Raw genomic sequence first — 8,077 nt, 5'->3', positions numbered from 1 at the left:
TTATATGACATTGTCCCATATTTCATTATGATATTTTATTATTTTGTCATATTTCATTTTGATCCATTTAGAGTTTGTCATTGTATATGATAATGATGTGGGAGTCTAGAATTTTTTCCCTTATGAGTAGATTTATATCATACCAGTACTATCATTTCCCACAAACTTGGAACATTTGTCATACATTATTTTCCACATATGCATGGATAAGCATTGCACCTCTGCCTTGTACTGACTTTTCATCAACCAGCATAACTTAGTTTAAGTAGATTTATAATTTTATATACAGTATGGCAAGTTCCGTTCACAATTTCTTTTTTTTTCATTCTATTGTTAGCTAAACTTCAGACATTTAGTGTTTCATATACTTGACACTGATTCTGGATTATTTTAAAAAATTGTCTCAGTAATTTGTTTAATTGTGCTCTAGCCACATGCTTTATTTTTGGCAGTTTAAAATGGAGTGTAATAGCTTATATGTCTTCCCTTATTACAACTATCCTTAACATATTCTTGGCTGTTTTCATACCAATTAAAATGAAGAACTGTACCAAAGGCCCCTGATCCTGTTTAGAATATTGATTCAAACTGTCTGAAATTCATGGATTAGATTTGTGGACAGTTGGGTTTTTACAGTATTGAGTCCACATTAAGGAATGCAGTTTACTTATTGTCTTTTATATAGGTGAGGTGCAATCTTCTTAGGTTTACTTATAATTGAATTCTTGCTTTTTGATGTGCATCATTCTTCTTAGTGTGTATATTTTACTAGTTATCATGGACATGTACAGGGCAGCTAATCCTGATTCTACAAAGTCCCTAGTTGATATCTAGCTAGAATATCTGCATATTAACAATGATACAATTTTCAGCTCAGAAAAAAAAATGTGACAATGCAAAGGCTGATTTGAGATGCAAAGAAGGGAAAGGGAGGCATTTCAGGTAAAAAAGAGTTCTCTATACTAAAGAAAAACACTGGGGGAAAAAAAGAGGCAAATAAAAAACCTGGTAAAGGCTTCCATTTGAAGCGAGTAGTTACTAAAAAAGACACATTCACGAAAGGAGTTAGAGGACCTCAGTATTATATCCATGATCAAAAATGCCCAAATAAATTTAGTTATAATAAAACGAAACTGCTTATTAGCATTGCTAAAGAAAAACCCTTGAAATATAACAAGCATGAAAAGAATCCTACTCTTGTGCTCCAGGACAAAGAGTGTATTTTGAGGAAGATCCTATAAACTTGAGAATTGGCAGAGACTTTTAGTTAATGCTCAGCATACTCAGTATCTCAATATCAGAGAACGGATGGTGTAGAGAAAACCCACAGTTCAAATCAATCTGCAAATGCATTTAGTGCTGGACCACAGCTTACTCAGCATGATAAACTTTCAACTGAATAGAAACCTTACTAAAGTAATGAACATGGAAAGGCCTTAGCCAGTAACATCTTACTCAACATTAGGGAATTCATATTGGAGAGAAATCCTGCAAATGTGTTCAATTCGCCAGTCCTTGTATCATCAACATAACAGCATCAAACTGAAGTGAAACTCTATAAATGATAAGAAAGGGAAAAGGTCTTTGGACATGACCTCTCCCTTGCTGAGATATGAGATAATTCTTCCTGGAGGGAATCCTACAAAGGTATTAAGTGTGGGAAATCCTTTAAACATGGCTGCACTGTTGCCAAGCATGAGAGACTCCACAGCGGAGAAATCCTGTGAATACAGCGAATGTAGATAAGGGATGTGTTCATCTCTTCCTCAACATCAGAGAATTCATATAAAATACAAATAATATGAATCGCATCTCCAGTCTCTTAACCATGCCTCATACTGTACTCATCAACAGATAATTTAATATACTCAATAAAATAAAATTTAAATATTGGTAATTCATAGGAAATTCCTGGCTTAGCATGTGAAATTCACACTGGAGATGGAAATTAAGAATTTTGTTTAGTGCTTCCACATTATTAATTGACAGGAAATCCATACCAAAATAACTGAATCAGGCAGAAGTGTAAAAATAGATTTGAATATACGTAATAGTTTTATTACATTAGCCAGTGGTCCAGCAAAAGTTATGTTTGGAAATGTCTAGCAAAAACATCTCATTCAGATGAGATAGTGACATCAACACAGGAGGGGTATAGCTTAGTGGTGGAGTGCATGCTTAGCATGCATGAGGTCTTGGGTTCAATCCCCAGTACCTCCTCTAAAAATAAATAAACCTAATTAGCCCCCCAAAACAAATAAACAAAAAAACACAGGAGGGGAGAAGTAGAGTGAGATGACTGAAGAGGCTGAAACAGGAGGAAAGGCGCTTCATTTCTGACAATAGCAGTTCCACTCACTCTGCCTCCTCTCCTTCCTGCTTCCCACAATACATGCTTTACACACTGCTTTATCATAGCAACTTTCCATGGCAGAAAGAGGCCTTGAAAGTAGAGTCGGCCCCAGCTAGCTGAAGTCTTCCTCCTTTGGGGTTTCCCATGGTGCACACACTTCTCAATTGACGAACACAGTCATTCAAAGATTGAAACTCATCCAAAGACTGAGCCGCCACACAGCCATGGGATTGGCTTCAGGCCACCATCTTGGAACCATAACCAGTCCCCTGGGGTGGATTCCCACACTGTCTAGTCCAGCTCCACTCACTCTGCAGACTCTCCTGCCTGTGGGAAATCTGCACAGAGAGCAACGCAGTCGGGCCAGGAGACCAACACTTGCAGCTGGCCCGCCCTTTCCTACAGGAACTCAGCCAGTTCCAAGAGCAGAACGTCTCAAGTCATCGCTGATGGGCCTGTCATACAGTCACTGCAGGGAAGACCTCCAGGAAGAGGCAGGTACCAGGGCCCCTCAGCAGATCAGCGCATCATAGCAAGAAAGCAAGCCCGCTCGGCCGCCGCCACAGCAAGGACTCAGGACCTCCGCTCCTCCTCGGAGGGGGAAAAGGCAGAGCAGAGCCCTCCGGGGGCTGCTACTCAGATATGCAACCTCCCGACAAACACCGAGCGAGTGTGCCGCCCAGGGCAGAGCCATACAGGGTTCACAAGGTCCACCCACTGGGATGGCTGAAACAAACCAACCTGACAATCTACAGCAACAGTGTGTTTAGGGTCCCCAAGACCACCCTCAGCCTTGATGATTCCCCGGAAGGACTCAGGACTCAGAAAACCTGTCATCACTCTTCCGAGTCCGGTGAGTCCTGCTGAGCTGTCACAGACACACTTACGACTATCACAGAGAAAGCAAAGGGAAAAGGCGCACGGGGCAAGTCTAGTGGAAACCAGTTGTGAGACCCAGCTGTCCTCTCCCAAAGGAGTCACACGGACAGTGCTTAATTGTCCCAGAAACGATGGGACAAACACCTGCAAAGCGCTGCCAGCCAGGGAAGCTCCCCCACGCCCAGGGGCCCGCAGGTTGCACCGGAGGTCCGGCACGCGGGCGCGCAGCACCCGTGCGCCTCGCTGCAGCTGCTCAGTCCACAGCCCCCAGATGTCAAACCACTACAGCACGGCCCAGGGCCTCACACACACAGGACAGATGCTCACCAGAAGCCACGCTGTTGGCACCACCACATGGTCACGTGGCACAGCGGAGCCTGGAATACAGAGCTACTCCATCAGGCAGAACAGGCCAGGGGCGTAGAGGTGGTCTCCCAGGAGCTGGACGAGGACCAGTCCTCCTGAGACAGGCTTTTCTTTGCAATCAAGGGCCTGAGTGACACGGGCCTGCTGGGGTTGCCCTTTACAATCAATTTTAACTTACTTGGAGGCCTAATTGCCATTTTAAAAAAAACGTTTTCAGTTGCACATGAGTGGTGGTCCTGGGCAAGGCTGGTGGCGCAGGCGAAGCCCACAGCGCAGGAAGGAGCAGCAGTGGCCCCAGCGTGTCCCCTAGTGTGTGCGGAGAGGACAGCGGAATCTGCCTCCACTTACCAGGTGCCTGCTGTGGGCCAAGCCCTGGGCCGGGAGCTCTGAAGATGTTCCCAGGAACAGACACGATGGGCGTTTGGGCAGCGGGTCCTCAGCTACGACACAGAAGGACTGCGGCCCAATGGGCCAGTCAGTGGCAGAACCAAGCCTTCTCTTCTGTGGATTCGTAGATTCCAACAGCCAGACAGAGTGTGGGCTGGAAAGACACCACGGCACGTTTCTTGGTTCCTAGGTGCCCAAGTCCCACCAGGAAATGCGGGCACTGCCGGAGCAACCACCGCACGGCCTCTGCCACCCTGTCTCTTCCAGGCCAGCACTCGTTCCCGCACAGTCAGCAGATGGGGACAGTCTGAGCAGGGCCAGAGACCAGGTCTTTCTACAGCTGGGGCTTTCTCTACTGTCCTCAGGACATGGCCACACTAACTCTACTCATCTTTTCCTGCCTCCTGACAGTGGTGTCAGAAGAGGTTAGCAGGTCACCTCTTCTCCGGAAATAAAGAGGTTAGGAGCTGTGAACCTGGCCATCGTGTACCAATGCACCAAGAATTCACAGTGGGGGACAAGTCCCACTCGCATGCCTGGCAGAAAACAGACTCTTCTCCGGGGATTTCTGCACAAGGCTTGGACAGTCACTTCCCAGGGCACTTCCACGTTGCAGATTTGGGCCATGATTTATCCAACCAACCTGGGGAATATTAGTTAAGGCGCAGAGGGGCAAGGGAAAGAGAGGGACAGGGCAATATGTTCAAATGGAAAAGGAAATAACTGTACGTTGGCTCCCATGACTGCTTTTGTCACGTGCTTCTGTGCAGTGCCTGGCACGTGTTGGCTGTCGCACAGGAGGAACTGGGTGTACTGGGCCCAGGCCCCGCTTGCCCGGACCAAGGAGTCCTGCTCAGTCACCAGGCAGGTCCAAGCCCACAGCACACACTTGGCCTCTTTCCTCCAGGCCCTGACAGGAAACAGAAAGCTTGCCTCAAGGGCACTACAGGCCTTTTTCGGCAGGCCACGTTGCAGGCTGGCCTTGCCAGTGAAACAGCTCTCCCCACTTCATGCTCTGTTTTCAAAAACGCAGATTTTTCAGAGACCCCCAGGGTCCCAGAAACTGCAGCGCCTCGGCTTCTGTCAGGAGAACCAGGCATCACGGTTCCCTCCTCATTCGTGCATGCTGCCGGCCCTCCAGTCCAGCTGCCAGGTGCTTCTCCAGGCCCCTTCCCAGGCTGAGCCTGACCCCTGCTCTCTGACCCCTGACCTGAGACCAGAGCGCCGGCGGGTCGGCCCCGCCCCCAAGATGGCCGCGCCCATGTGCCGCGGTGGGCGGCCACAGGCGCCGCTGCCGGTTTTCTTAATCTGAAGATTTAAGGAAACAGGCGAGCGTGGCTTTGGGGACTAGAGGGGCGTGAATTCCCCCGGGAGTGGAGCGAGGAGGAGGCCCGGCCGCGCCGGGGAACGGATTGGGAGAGCCGGCCTTGGCCTCGGAGGCGGGGCCCCGGGTCGCTACGTCTCGCCGCCCGAGACGCCTCCCCAGCCTTCCGTGAGACTCGTCGTGGAAAATGGTCGCAGGCTCATGTCACTACATCTAGCTTAAGAGGGAACCACGTCAGAACCTTTGTCCCCGAAAGGGCCATGTTGGGGCGTTGAGTGACAGGGCCCGGGGTGAGTGTTCGGAGCAGCGAGTGATCGGTTCATTCAGCGGCTTTTTACTGAGTGCCTAGTAAATGCCAGGCACCACTGTGTTTCACATTAGTCTTCACAGTTGCCCTGATTTTGTTCATTTTGTACACAGAAAGGCTCGGGAACCTGTTCAAAGTCACACAGTAAGCCCAGGGGATCTGTTTGTTGCCAGATCTGCTCGCAGTCTTTACTCAAAACCCACCAACCACCACCTTTAACAAGAGTTAACATAAATTTTTAAGTTAAAGGGTCCTTAGATAAGAAAGGAAGCTACAAACAAACAAACAAAAAACCCAGATGGAACCAACTGGGACCAAGAAGACTTGGAATCTGAACTCCAACAAACCCTGAGTCTCATTTTACATAGATTTTACTATATTAGCATATTAAATGACACACCTACCAGAGGGCCATGACTGGACATTAAGGACTAAACAAAAGGATAAAAAGAGGTTGACACCCCAGTCCCTTGGAAAAACACTGCCCCTTCCCAGGTAGACCAATGCATATGCCTCCCCATCATTAGCCTCACTCCTCCTCCCTTTGTCTTTACTCTTAAAAATTAAATCCCTCTCACCAGGTGGGTAAGAAGTTGCTCTGTGGACTTAGTTCCTGCTTCTCCATTCTTTGGCCACTGAAAAAAGCTTGTGCTGTGTTGATCTCTGCTTGGGATTCGTTACTGGGTGCTCAAACCCCAAAGGAAAGAGAACCCTACCCTGCCGACACAGAGAGCCTGGCCAGGCTAGGGCCTGAGAAGGGTCCATACGACTTAACTTGGTAACCCTTTTTCTTCCCCCTTCCCCACATAGCATTTAAGCCTTTCTCACTAACATACCTTAAATTTACTTACCAACTTTATTGCTTACTGTCTCTCTCTCTCCCTTGCTAGAATATAGCTCTACATGATCAGGAACTGTGTTATTTTTTTCACTGAATATCCAATCCATAGAACAGTAGAACAGGCACATAGTAGGCACTAGCCTCTTATATTGAATGAATAAAAGCTGCAGAGCAGGTAGGCAGTTTGGTTTCAGAGCCCAGACTCTTTATGAAGTAAGGCAGTTGTACCTCCTTGTCTGACGATAATTGAACACTTAACAAATGTTAACTCTTAAACCTAGAATGAGGCATTATGCCTCTTTGTGTCGAGTGGGTTTTCCTCAACTCTGCTCCATCATAGAGGTTAATTGCATCTCTTGTGTGGTCATTGCCTTTCCAAGGTCAGAGTCCATTAATGAGACTGATGCAGGAAAACGGATGTGGGACATGAGGAGGGCCGTGTCCCAGGTCTTGATGGAGCCCCTGGGATGTCCCCTGCCAGGTGTGGGTCCTTGGCTTCACGCAGGAAAGAATTCAAGAGCGAGCCACAGTTGAGTAAAGGTAGATTTATTTAGAGAAACAGCAGAAGGCAAGAGAAAGGTCATAAGGTGTGGGGGTTGGGTGCTCAGATTAGAGTAAAAGGTACATACTCCACAAAGTGTGGGCCGTCTCCGAAGAGGGAGAGAGAGGGGCAGTGGCAGCCATGAGGCACTGTGTTGCCAGTTTTTATGGGCTCAGTGGCTTTGTATGCTAATAAGTGGAAGGACCAGTCTAACTAGCCTGGGGAAGGAGCCGGGATTTCCAAGAAGTTGGCCATTTCCCACTCTTTGGTCTTTTGTGGCTAGCCTTGGGACTGTTATGGTGCCTGGGGGCATGATATTCAGCATGCTAGTACCTTACAGTGAGCATATAATAAAGCTCAAGTTCTACTAGAAGTCAAATCTCCCACCATCTTGAGGCTTAAGGCTTCCTGGGGGTTGAATCTTTTGCCATTTTGATGTTAATTGTTTTGTTCTTTGAATGGCTGTGCCCTGCCCCTTTCCTGTCTCAAGACCACTGCTCACCAGCCACCAGACTCCAGTTTATCTGCCATGGGCTTCCTTAGTTAATCTATAGAAGACCCAGTCTGAGGCCTCAGAAGGAAGTGAGTGAGTTCCCCAGGTCAGAGGCAGAGATATGGTGCGGAAGGGATGGTCCCAGTGGGGAGGGTATAGCTCAAGTGGTAGAGCACATGCTTAGCATGCAGGAGGTCCTGGGTTCAATCCCCTGTGCCTCCTCCAAATATAGATAAATAAATATACCTAATTACCTCCCCCTCATAAAACAAACAAAAGCACAACGTGAAGGGATGGTCTCAGCAGAGAGGCAGAGATGTGTTTGTCTCTGAATCCTTTGGTCCCGCCTCCTTAGGAATAAGACAGCTCCTCTGAGGGGCCTTGCAGGAGAAGCCTCAGCTCCAGACCCCAGGGCAGTCAGTGGGAGGAGGCTTACAGGACAGCAGGTCCTAGAAGAGGTAGTTCTCTGTCACTCCTTCCAGCTGAGAGAGAGCAAGGCTGTCATGGTGACTCAACTTCTAGCCACCACGAAGGACTAGGTGACAAAGGGCAGCTGAACCCCTCTTGGAGGAGAGAGAGATGAAAT

This window comes from Camelus ferus, chromosome X (assembly GCF_009834535.1).
Source record: "Camelus ferus isolate YT-003-E chromosome X, BCGSAC_Cfer_1.0, whole genome shotgun sequence".
NCBI classification, from domain to species: Eukaryota; Metazoa; Chordata; class Mammalia; order Artiodactyla; family Camelidae; genus Camelus; species Camelus ferus.
This window is presented reverse-complemented; position numbering follows the sequence as displayed.